Source organism: Echinops telfairi, unplaced genomic scaffold (assembly GCF_000313985.2).
Source record: "Echinops telfairi isolate 266 unplaced genomic scaffold, ASM31398v2 ScPeMD7_7469;HRSCAF=8507_1, whole genome shotgun sequence".
Classification (NCBI taxonomy): domain Eukaryota; kingdom Metazoa; phylum Chordata; class Mammalia; order Afrosoricida; family Tenrecidae; genus Echinops; species Echinops telfairi.
In genome coordinates, this window is record NW_022111373.1 from 102,467,104 (window position 1) to 102,480,724 (window position 13,621).

The window sequence follows — 13,621 nt, forward strand, 5'->3', positions numbered from 1 at the left end:
GACCTTATTGTCTGTTCAAGAAGTTGACAGATGTCCAGAATGAGGCTTGTCATCAATCTACATTTCACCATTTTTGAAATGAGAAAGCCACTTGTACACTTGAGTTTTACCCATAGCACTGTCCTTGTGTGTTCAAAATCACAAAAGTTTCTGCAGTATATTTCCTGAGCAGTAAACAAAATTTCACAGCCACACATTGTTCTCTTAAAGTGGCCATGACAAAAAATGAGGTTCTAGTGAAACTGCTTTTACAAAAAAGTTCACTGTGACCTGAGAGAACCTTCCCAGGCGACGACAACTCCACTGGGTGCACTAATTCAGAGCAAGTTGCTCGATGATGCCCACTAGCGGAGAAAATGCGTACTACAAAAGCTCGACTCAATTCTTAGGCGAGATGGAAAAGTAAAGAAATAAACTGGATAAAAATTAGGGGGAAAATCCTTTATAATCTACGGTAATTACCCTTATATTTCTAGTGAACTAATCAGCAATTTGGCATTTTGAGGACCAAAATATGATTGGTAAATGCTTTTCAAGTGATGTAGTCAGGTCATCTCCCAGTCCAATGAAATGAGAATTTCCTCGGAAGGGACTCCTCACTGATTCATAAAACTGAAAGTGATGATGTGACATGACGATCAGACAAGACTCGTTAAACACAGTTAAAGAGAAAATTCATATATTAAAATTACATTTAAGATAAGTATACTCTTTTAGTTCCCAAATTTTACTCACGAAAAATATATAGCATATGCAAATCACTGACTAGATATTTTGTCCAAATGAAATTGGATGATGCTATAATTCAATCAAAATGTAAAATGAATACCCACTGTACAGTCATGATAAAGCCTGAATTATAGATGGTTAGTCAGGAGGAAGAATGAACGTAAAACAAAAAAAAAAACAATAAACAAACAAACTAAATAAATAGTTAAGAAAAAAAACAATAAACAAACAATCTAAATGATTAGCTGAGGATTACTATACTTCAAAAGAGAAAAGGCTCAATATTCAGATTATCTAAATGATTAGCTTAAATAGTAAATGTATTATGCATATATGTTCTTTATAATCTTGACTGTGGGGCAGGACACCCTCCAAAACCCCTTTAAAATAAAATGAACCGGAAAAAGAAAAACAAGAAAAAAAAGTAATCCTTAACCAACCAAGGCCAACCAAACAAATCCAAACCCCAACAAACTTAAAAGAAAAACAAAAACAACCAACCCCCGAAAAGTCCAAAAATGGAACCAATTCCCGGGGAATTCTATACTTCTGTTTAAAAGGATGAGCTTTCACTATGGTTTCCTTTATCCTCACTTTTTACCTAAATCGCACAGTTTATTCGGCCCTTTACCCAGAGTCATTGATTATTAAGGAATATTGCATTACTGTCAACCATCGGTTCATGAGACCTGGTGGTCCGGGCGCACTGTGCCGTTGGAAGCCATCAGCCCTCCAAAGGAGAAAGATGAGGCTTTCTGTTCTGGTGAACGGGAAAAGCCTCGGAGATCCCTTGGGCAGTTCCACTCTGCCCCCTAGGGAAACAGTGAGTGGGAATCCACTCTAGGGCAGGTAGTCCATCCCTGGATCAGCAAAACCAAGGAGGCCTCTTCATCTCAACAAGCCAACGAACCCTGTAGCTCCATAAACAAATGGAACCACGAAGCGACTTTGTTCCATTAGATTCCAGGCAATGCCATGAAGTCCCGTCACCTGACAAACTTTCAACAAGAGCACCCAAAAATGGTTCAGAAAACTGTGTTCATAAATTTGTGGTGCTTCTGTGACCTAAGCATGGATGCATAATTTTATGACAATGACGGGACCCTGGTGACAGGGTTAAGCATTGAGCTGCTAAAGGAAAAGTTGGCAGTTGGTGCCAACCAGCCAGTCCGAGGGAAAATGATGAGGCCATTGGCTGCTGTCAAGACTCGTTGCTATGGAAACCCTAGGGCGCGGCTCCACTTTAGCCAATAAGGTGACTGCCAGTTGGAATCAGCTCCTGGGCGATGGGGAGGGCGCAACAGCACTGCCTTTAATCATATCTTCATTTACTTTCAAGCTGGGCGTCTGGGAACGATCCCTCTCATTTTCATGGTTTTAGAAGACAACTGATTATTTGTACCATTACCAATATAACTGTTGCCCAAAGGAAGTCTATCAGATGTACCCAATAAACTTAAATGCACGGAAACATGGATATCCCAGATCGCTGAATCTTCGTATGGCTAATTAAAGCACACTCTTGTTTATTTTTCATAAGAATAATCTACTCTGGACATCAGCCAAAATAAGAAGGTAGGAGAGTCCCCTCCCCCAGCCCATTGCTGAGAGGACAGAATGTGTTTATTCACTGTGATTAGCCAAACAATTTGTATGATTACGCCCATAAACATAATGATTTCCCAAAACTAATGGGAATTTTACATCTCATCCATCTACTCCAAGAGGTAAGATCATCTTTATAAATTGTCTCCTATAATATGGATAACAGTTATGCATTAATGTGATCACACTACATAAGCACTACCCTGGGAAAAGTGTCTTCATGTTTAATGTGCTATTTTTATAAGGACAGTTGTGTGTACATTCCTGAGAAGTGCAAAATTACAAATTTATTTTACAGTCAAAAAGAATTCAATGAAATAAGAGAAAACCCACATCACATTTATTTCATCATTATAAGTGGTAGGTTCTTACTGGTTAAAATTTAAAACAGTAAATAAAATGTTTGTCCCACAGAACAAGAATAACCCATCATTTAGACTTCTCAGAAAGTAGGGGAAACTTCAGACCCTGTTACCGCCTGGTGATCTGAAACAGTTTTTAAAGAAAAGAAAGAGAACCAAAAAAGGAGTACCAAGTATGAGTGCCTCCTAATTGAATTGTCCACTTCATTTTACCCACTCGGTAGTGTAAGCAATAGGGTAAATCCTGTTTTAGCTATGCAGGATAAAAGTCTATTTGAAGTTGGAATCTATAGCTGGCTTTTCACAGTAAATTGACCTTGCTCCGCACAGCCAATGTCATAATGCTCTGCTTTATCTAGGCTGGGAGAGAAAAATCGCAAATTGCCTCTGCATGATTAGTTCTGCCACTTCAAACGTGTTTCTTCCGAGTTGGCTTCCACACTTACTGCTAGAGATATGGACCACTGGGAAAAGCTGATCCGACTCTGAACTTCTCCAATTAAATAACCCTTTAGGTGCCAATTTCTGAAGATGGGCTCAGCGAAACCAAAAATGGTATAGTATGCGCATGCACACGCATGTGTGTGTGTGTGTGTGTGTGGTATTTAGCTTTTAATTTTAAATCAGTTTGACTTAATATTTTACCCCATAGACTACCAATGTAAAAGAAAACTTAACTATATATATATTCATACATATATATGTCTTCTCATATGTAATACATCAAAATAAAATTTTATGCAGAATTAGATCTAGTCATTAAAAAATCAAAAGTTGATTTGGGAAAGTGGCAAGCATATTTTATCTACTAGCATAATTGATATGGATGCTTGAGGGTTTTGTGTGTCTTTGTTTGAAAATATCTGGGCTGCATTAAAAATTGTAATATAACAGTGAAACAGTGTTTCCCTTAGCATATAGAAGTCTGCACCCAATTTTAGAAATGCAATTTGGGTTTGAAAACATTTGAGTACAATTCAAATTTTATGATCCAGTGGGAAATTAAATGACCATTGTATGAACCAGTGCTACAAACATACACCATACGCCTTGAGGTAGTAGCAGCACTTCCCTAAACAGCCCGAAACTGCTGATTTACTAAACAAAACAAAAAAGAAACAAGAGGAATGAATCCTTTACATCTATCCAACTAGACTAGAACAGAGTTCTCAAAATAAACGGTCCTACTAAAGTAATGGCCAAAACCTTTTTTTTCCTTTCAGATTTACTTCTGAAATCTCTCAGTACAGAGTTCTAAGATCAGTGATATGTCAATTTTTCACCTAGACAAAAACCACCGTCTCAAATGCAGGCACAGTGGCTTTGATCATGAAAAGGGAACTGTTTTAACGACACAAAAGTCAAAAGCATCGTTAGGATTATACTCACTGACCACACTGGAAGAAATCACTCTTCCCTTCGTTCATGGGTTTATCTTTGAGGGAGAAATAACTCGAGAGCAGTGCGTGAAAGATAAACAAAACACAACCACACAATCATAAAAGCCAATGAAAATACACCAAGTGGGAATATTGCAATTCATGAAAAAGCGTTTGGGTTTTTTTTTAAGTATTTTGTTTCCATTCTCAGTTTAGTTTGTTAAATTAAATATATGACCATATGAAAATAAAAGTAGTGAAGCTGTAAAATAGCTTGGTGTCAAATATCTGTTAACTGAAAGCTGTTGGCAACATAATTCTGATGAGTCAGTATTTTACTTTAGATATTATCTTTTATACTTAAAGTGAAATATGGAGTATATATCAAACTTATAAGAATTTTACATATCACTGAGCTTAAGCCCCTAAAGGCCTAAATATTCAAGTTGAAGACTAGGAGCATATTATCTATGCCATCTTCTACCTTGTGTTGCTACAATGAAAACTATAACAGGTATTTTAAGATGAGTTTTGTTGAGTACTTTTAAAAGGATGAATAAAAAAATGCAGATTTCTTAGGCTAGGTCTCAGATACAAATCAGAATGACCCAAAATAGATTGATCCATGTAAAGGTGAAGAGAGAACTAGAAATGTGTTACCTGACAAATGAGTCTGCATATCAAAAGATTTTGCTAATGAATCTGACGTATAAATGGTACATGTTGTCAACTTCTATTAATCTCTTTACAAACGATGGCAGCACCAAGAAACAATCACCTTTTCCATAAGAGTTGAAGGCTCCTTCCTTTTTTTTTAATACTAAATTCTAGGTATTTTTCTGAGCCAGAAATGCATATATTTCTAGGAAAATAAAAATGTTTTCATTTTTACTGATAACTTATCAAAAAACTACTTATTAAGTAAGATACTTATTATGTGCTATTCATGACGGCAATTTTGAAATAGAAAACATACTGTGTATCAGTCACAGGCCTTTTCTAGATTGAAAGCTACTGGAATACGAATGTGTTGAACCTGAGGGGATCAGTTAAGTCCTTAAATTTTTAAAATAACTTACTATTTTAAGAATATGAATTCGGAAATGAATTGTAAAATCATCAGAAAAATACATACAAATATTTTACAGTTTTTTAATTCACTCTTTTAATTCACCCACCATTATAGAAAAACTGCCAGTGCCACAAAAAAAGTAGAAATGCCCATCAACTATCTGCTTCACAGAGAGGTTCACATGAAAAAGTTAGCATCCATAAATCAATACTCACAAAACAATTTTAAATAAACTCAAATTCTATTTTTTTTGAATCGAAAGAATTTGTTTTGTTTTCTGCACTTGATAAAACCCTTGTATGAAGCACTAACTTTGAGCTCTAATAATAAACTATTAACCTAAGAAATACTAAAATAATCAAGATTGCTGAACATATTCATTGTGTACCTAACCAGCATCTACATTTTCAGTCCCGGGCTTCCATTCACTGCAATGTCCCATTTTCCTTCGGATCTTGAAGTAAAATACGCAAAGGTCAGAGGTAGGATTAGGTGTCTGCATGCTTGAACATCACCAGTTTAAGAAAAAAATAACCTGAAAGTCCCGGATTCAGGCCACCAAAGTAGCATTATGCCCTTAAGGGAGAACTTTTTGCAACCTCTTGCTATGAATAGGCTTAGGGAACCCAGCCAGGGCATATCCAACTGAAGAACATCTTAAAAGCTAGGCACTCATTAAATTTGGTTTACGGTCAATTATCCCTTTTCATTCTTTTCTGCTTTATCCACTTCCTATCTCCCTATGAATATCGTAGGGACCCTCCCTTTGCTCCTTCAAATACATGAAAAAGAAGGAGAAAGCACACTGAAGTGAAAATAAAATAATTAGGACTTCTTGAGGTATTTTTCTCCTCTCATTTTCTGCCATTTTCTTTCCATCTGCTTGCTCCTTAATCACCTGTTACCTAGCTTCCGCTCTTAGCTTTCTACTGCAATTTTGTTGTACGTTGTACTAAATCAAATGGTCCAATCCTCAATCAGGATTACTTCTTCCAATGTGGCTGATGACTTCCTTTTAAAAAAACATGTCTCTTTTCATGGATGAAAAGGTATAGTGAGCAGCGGACATTACGGCATGCCTTAGAGTAGAGAAACCAAACAAAGCAGAGTCCTGTCAGACCTGAGTCTGCCACAAGTCACGGTTTCAGTTCAACAGCTGTCTCTAGAGCCTCCCTTCAGTTGTGCAAACACATCTGCACGGGCTTTTCCACGTGGCTACCCAACCTTGACCCCAAGCACAGAGCCGCTAAAACTGAATACTTCCCCTAGATGTTTCCATCTCCAGAATGGAAAGCAAGATGACTTTGTTAGTCTTTGTAAAAGGTTTTCCACCATTTCTCCCTTTTTACCTCTCTACATCGAAATGCAGGAAGTGGAATCCTAGCTCTCTTTTTTTAATGAGTGCTCCCTAATTTGTCAAAAACAGAACAGCAATTCCAAGTAAGTCCTAAATCTCTCAACTTGCAAGTTCTACATCAATACATAAAATCTAAAATTCATAAAAACAATGAGTTTATGTTTCTTCCTTCCATCTCTCAAAATGGGCTTACTCTTCGTACCATTATTAAGATTCGTACCTGAACATCATTTATGAATCCTAATGTGTTGTTAATTTTTCATAATCCATTTCCTTATTCTCACTCATTTATAGCTTAACCATCTTTAAGCCTTGAAAGTGACAGGTAGAGTTAATTTTTAAATGAACTGAGCCACCAAAGACAGATGAGAATTAAGAAATTAAGAAATGCTCAATGACATAGTATATCCTCAATAAAAACCGTAATGAAATACTACTACATATCTACAAGAAAGGCTAAAATCCAAAACACTGACAACACCAAATGCAGCCGAGGATGTGAAGCAACAAGAACGCTCATGAATGGCTGGTGGCAGCGAAAATGGTGTCGTCAGGCTTAAGGACCATTTGGAAAGTTCTTGAAAACCTAAACATCAGTTTATTACGAGTGTATGGCCCAGATATCCTGCTCATAACTATCCATCCAAATAAAATGAAAACATAGCCTACATAAAAACTTACAAATGTCTATAGCAACTTTATTCCTAATGCTACACAACCCCCTCTAACAGGTTTTTAAAGAGACTGTGCCGTATGCACACACTTTAGACTCACTCAACCAAAAATGAAATGAATCCCATAAACCTATGGAGAAACTATGTGTCACAATGAACGTGGTTTAAAATCAGGAAAGGTCTGTGTCGAGGTTTCATTCTTTTACTATACTTATTCAGTCTGTGCCCTGAGCAAATAATCCATAGGAATGGACTCGATAAAAAGAGGGAAGCACAATGACTATAGGAGGTACCCTAATAACCCCCACCGTCGTTTCCCATACAGATTGTAACTCAACTTCTGAAAATGAGTCCATGAAACTTGGGGGGTCACAAAATAATATTGTCTGATGTCGTGCTGGGAAACGAGCTCCTTAAGTTGGAAGGCAGCACACAATAGCTTCAACAAGAGTCCTAAACACACCAAGTATCCTGAAGATGACATGGGAACAAGCCTTGTTTCATTCTTCGTACACAAGGTGAGAGGTAAGTTGACCACAACTAACAAAACAAAAATATCAGTGCTGCCAGGATTTCAGAGAGAATAAACAGGTCAAATACAAGCTTAGTTTTATGGTAGTGAAAATACTCTGTTTGATTTCATAATATAACGGTGACCACACGATGATATTCATTCATCAAAACACATAGGACTGCGCAGCACAAACTGTGAACCCAATGTGAATTATGGACTTTGTTGTTGTTGTTGTTTGGAGTCCCCAAGTCAGTCCGTTTTCAACAACCCAATGAACAACAGAACGTAAATATCGCCTCGTCCTACTCGTCCACTCTGCCGGTCCAGTTTACTGCCGGCTTCTTCCTCCGCACTGGCCCTTTCCCTTGCCAGGCCTGATGTCCTTTTCCAGGGTCTGGTGTCTTTTGACTGCACGTCCCAAATACTTAAGGTACAAAGTCCGCCGTCCTCACTTGTAAGGAAGCATTCTGGCTGTGCTTCTGCCAAAACAGCTTTATTCATTCTTCTGGTAGGAAGGATGGCGTATTTACCACCCTTTGTCAACGCCATAATTCAACAGCATCAATGCTTCCTTGGGCTTCCTGGTCCATTGTCCAGCTCTCACATGCACATGAGGTCACTGGAAAGACCATGACTTGAATCCGGAGCCCCACGGTCTTCAAAGTGACATCTTTGCTATTTCTAACACTTGTTTTGTTCGGTCTCAGTGTTGTAGAGTCGATGCCAACTTAGAGCGACCCACTAGGACAGGATAAAACCACCCTTGTGGGTTTCCAGGCCTGTAACTCCAAGTGAGAAGAAAGCCCCATCTTTCTCCCTCCGAGTGGCTGGTGGTATAGAACTGTTGACTTCAGATCGAAGCTCAACAAGTAGCCACTACACAAGGGCTCCTTATTAGAGGTAGCTCTTATAGCAGATGTGCCTAATTTATCTAATTTTTTATTTCTTGACTGCTGCTTTCAAAGACAGTGACTGTGGAAATCCTTGCCAACGTCAATACTTTCTGTGTTGACCAGGCTGCCACTCTGACCTTCATCAGTAAGTACTTCAAGTCCGTTGCACCCGTGGCCAGCAAGGTTGTACCAGCCACATATTTCAGTTGTTCCTTTCCTCTGATTGGGGTAATCAGTTCTTCTCTATATACTCCACTTTCTCAGATTACTTACTCAGCATACAAATGGAATAAAGTATGATGGAAGGCTGCTCTAAAGCACATCTTTTCTTATGGCTTGTTCTGTTAGAAAATTTAGTTAATAATAATGTATTGGTTCATCTCTTGTAATTAATGTGTCTCCAGGATGCAAGATGTTAATAATAGCAGACACATTGTACTGGGTAAAGTGAAGTATATGGAAACACTACTTGATGCACCATGGCATGGTAAACCTAAAACTATTCTAGAAATAAATCTATAAAAATTTTTGAATGAATGGAGTTAAATGCTTACCTTTTTGTAACTCATTTCCTAACTGAGGTTTAAAGACCTAAACAATGGGGTGGTATGATATTCCAAATTACTCTGAGGTCATCTACTTGGGGAATGGATAGCTGACAATAAACAACAAAGGCAACTTATGGGATGAAGCAATCTACAAAAAAGATAATTCTTATGTTTTTAAACATACTGAAGAGATGACAGAAGACAACTGGTATTTAACATGGCATGCAGAAGAGAGCTCTGGATATTGAGATGGGCATTGCCAGCAAAAATAGAATAAAATAAAACCTGATCAGGATGAGATTTCAAATGGAAAGATGCAGTAGTCTTAGGAAAGGGATAAAGTGGTAGCTCTGGAGGATGCTGCCAATTGAGGATTAGGAAAAGAAATACATGGGGGTACGTGGTTGAAAGAACCATGAATAATTTTTCTAAACTACAATCAGCGTTTATGCACGTGTATGCATTTACTTGTTAATTTATTCAATCAATCCATAAATATCCACCAGATATATTATGCAGTAGACACTGTGTGTAATAGAGACAAACTGAGCAGGCCTTAGCCAGGAATCAACTTAGAGTGTAATGGAGGAAATTATGAAAATGAAACGGGCCTATGAGGAGAATAGGCATGGTTTGTAAGAGAAAGTATCAGCTGTAGGCTTTAATTCACAGAGGACTGATCTGCACCATTTCCCCCTTTTGCCTACAACTCTTTTTCATATAAATTAAATGAAGAGATTGTACTTACCAAAATAAGAGTTTTTATGAAAAGGTAAATAAAAATTTTAATTGGTCTTTGTTTGGAAATATTCAAAGGAAAAACTGTACTTATATTATGAAACTCTTTTTAGATACGTTTTTTTAAATGCTTGTTGCTGGTGAAGAGCTCAAATACAACACTTCAAAATGAAGATTTCTAATCCCTCCCTATGAGGTGAAGGACCTATATTTACTCCAAGAAATTAACCCTTTGTCCTCAGCTCCAAAGAGAAGATCCTCGGAGCAGCTGAGGTGCCTCCTCTGCGCACACTGAGCCTATGTGCCGGTTAGTGCAGGCTGGCAGAGCTGAAAGCTAAATGGCATCTTCTAAACACAGAAAAGACCTTTCTTCCCACTTGCCCCATATTCTCCAGGTTTTTCTCTGAACGAGCATTTAACAGAATGCCACTCTTGGATATTGTTATGAATTGCAAAATTAGTAAGAAAATCCCAAGGAAGTCATCTTCCTCATAAGTAGTCTGTGTCCCCCGTCCATTGTGGTCACTCTCTGCCTTCAGTAGCCAGAAAAGTCGAAGTCACTTCTTCTCTTTCATTAGCTTTTTGGTCTCCATACACTCCATAATTTAAATGTTTAAATATGCATATTTTGTGCAATTAGATTGGCAAAGGCTTCTTTACGTTATCACAAGTGTAACTTAATTCTTCCTTCACTACCCTCCCCCAAATCATGCTAACCACCTGTGACCTTGCAACACATACCATCATGTGCAAGGGAGAGAGCCCTAACGTTCTCCCCAACGTTCCTCGGACCTTCTTGAGTAAACAGAGTGAGATTGCAGGGAGTATGGTTACTCTCCCACCCATCCCCACCAAAATAAGTGCATGGGCATCTCTCCATGTGTAGAAAGCATCACATATTTGAAATTAAATAGACAGGAAACCTCTTGATCCCTCCACGGGAACAAATCAAAATCAAACACATTATATTGAGCTTGGATTATTACTCCTGATGGTGCCTATCCAAATTCTTATATTAACATGGGGAACTTTTCAAATAGCAAGCAACATATAATAGCATGGAAGGGTATGTAATGAATCTGTTTAAATTTTTTTTCTTAATCATGGCGTAATTGACAAGGACCCCAAGTTTCACAACATTGAAGGTTGGCAACTTGAACCCACTCAGTAGCTCAGCCAGAGAAAGGACTGGCAATGTGCTTCTGTAAAGATTGCTGGCATTAAAACCATGAGGCAGTTCTGCTCTGTCATATGGGGTCCATGTGAGTTGGAATCAACTAGACAACACCCAACAACAGCAACGACAAGGTTAATAAGTGTCTGGTTCTATCGCATTTCCTTTGCACTTTCTATCTTTAAGTATTATTTTAAAATAATAACATTTAACAACATTTGGGCTCTGATCCCTGTACTTTCTCTTGGAAGAAGTATGGCCTAAGTGTTCCTTGGGGGCAAGGAAAGCAAAACTTCATCTTACATTACTCTTGGACACAGTGTCAGGTGAGATCAGTCCCTGGCGAAGGACAGCACGGTACAGTGGAGGGACGGCGAAGGAGAGGAAGGCCCTCAGGGAGATGGATCGATACAGTAGTTACAGCATTGAACTCAAGCACAGGAACAATTGTAAACATGGCACAAGACCGAGGAGAGCTCCCTTCTGTTGTACATGGGGTTGCTATGGGTCACAGCCAACTCAATGGCACCTAGCAACCACAACAATTGGACTTTCGGACATCATTTATTCCACTAGCAATATCGCAAACTGTTCTACCCACGGCATGCCTGCAAGACCCAAACTCACTACCGCTGAGTTGATGCTGACTCACAGCGACCCTATAGGGCCCAGTAGAACTGTCCCTGTGAGATTCCAAGCCAAAAACCCTTCATGGAGTAGAAAGCCCCATCTTTTTCCCTCAGAGTGGCTGGTGGTTTGGAACTGCTGACCTTGAGGACCACAGCCCAACAGGTAACCACTTTGTCACCCAGGCTCTTTTTTGCACACTTAGCACCAGGCGAATGACTGGAGATAAAACAGGGAAAGCATTCACATGTTCTTTTCTATAACTCATTGTAAAGTAAGTACATTATAGACTCGTATTACAGCATTTCCTATAACTAGCTAACCTATTTCCCACTCAGAAAAGTTGATTCCTGTAACAGTATCTGAAATTAGCACACACAACAGCTTTCTTATTTTACCTAACTGTTCACCTTTGGAGATGCCTAAATTTTAATTTAATCAACTTCACGGAGGTATAATTCGCTTACAATGAAATTTGCCTATTTGAAGTGTTAGATGAGTTTGGACAAATGTGCATTCCCATGTAACCATCACCACAATCACTTTCCGGTTACATATCTTACAAGAACTCATATCTGGACTGCTTAATTGACGGGTCCACAGTAAAGACTATGGAGCAGATTGGCACTTGGACATCAGCGCTCCCTCCTAATGTGCTAAGTAGAGTCATTATGCAAAGTGAGGACCGCTAAGGATGAGAATGTCCTCAACAACCTCACTCCTACTTGTGGGGTGGAAATGAGGCATAAGAAGGCCAATTGCCAGATAATGCTGCTGCTCTGAGGCTTGTGTACAAACTGAGAGGTTGAAGTGCACCCTTTCAGCACCAGGATCCGTTTCCAGTGGATCGCCTCTCCTTTCCGCAGCTCGCACCAGCCAAAGCATATTGCTACAAGCTCTTAGCATTCTTCTTCACGCTCGCCCTGTAGACAAGCATATTGTCCTGTCTGGAGTGTCCCCTTCACCAACACATTCCAAGCTGCTTTGGCTCGAGAAAATCTAAACTGGGGCCTGATGACAGATAACTACAATCTTTTAAGAGAACTCCAACCTGGAAAAGAAGAAGCAACTAGCGCTGCATGTCAGCTCACACTGTGTTGTCAGCCACTTTGGCTGACCGAGAAATACAATTCCTCCAGATGGAAGAGGTTCCCATGATAACCTTCTTGGGAAATGATATCCAAGGACACTTTGAAACGTGTAACTTCGTGTTATCAGCGCTGTTCATTTCTCAGGCTACTAGAACTCCTAAAACCACTGCAGGGTACGTATCGCTTATGCAAAAGATTAGTTTATCAGTAAGGTCCAAGAATGTGGAAACACACAAACTCTAAGACACAGGCAACATTTGAAGGCTCCACAAAGTGAAGGTAAAAGTACTCAGAAATCTAGCATTTTACTCATGTAGTGGCGGTATTTTGGATACTAACCTTTTACTCTTCTCGGATCCACTGTTTGCATTTGAGATGCTGTTTGTTCTTGGAGGTTATTAATATTAACAAATTATTTAGTGGCAGGTCTTTAAAATAAAAGATGGTTTGAATTTAGCAATCAGAGTCAAATGTGTGTAATCCATTTAGTGACCTTGGTGGAAAGGTAAAATCGTAATAGAAGCCAAAGTTTATGATTCAGGTAATAAATGGAAGAGTAAAGCCTTACATTTCTAGAGAATTGGTCAAAATGCATATGTGTGTGTTTATTGATCTAATTGTTAGATTGTTTTCTCTGAATGCTATTGTTGCACACACTATTTCTTTAAAGCCTTAAAATTGTGGTAAAATGATTAATAGCCTCAGGTATCCAAGTATGTTTAAGTGCTTGACTTAGACTTAAAGTTTGTTCTCAAGCCTTCCATTATAATTATAGACATTTACCCAACCTACTTACCACTCATAACCCTGACATATAAAAATCTCTGTTAAAAAAAAAGCAAAACGTAAAGAGTTATA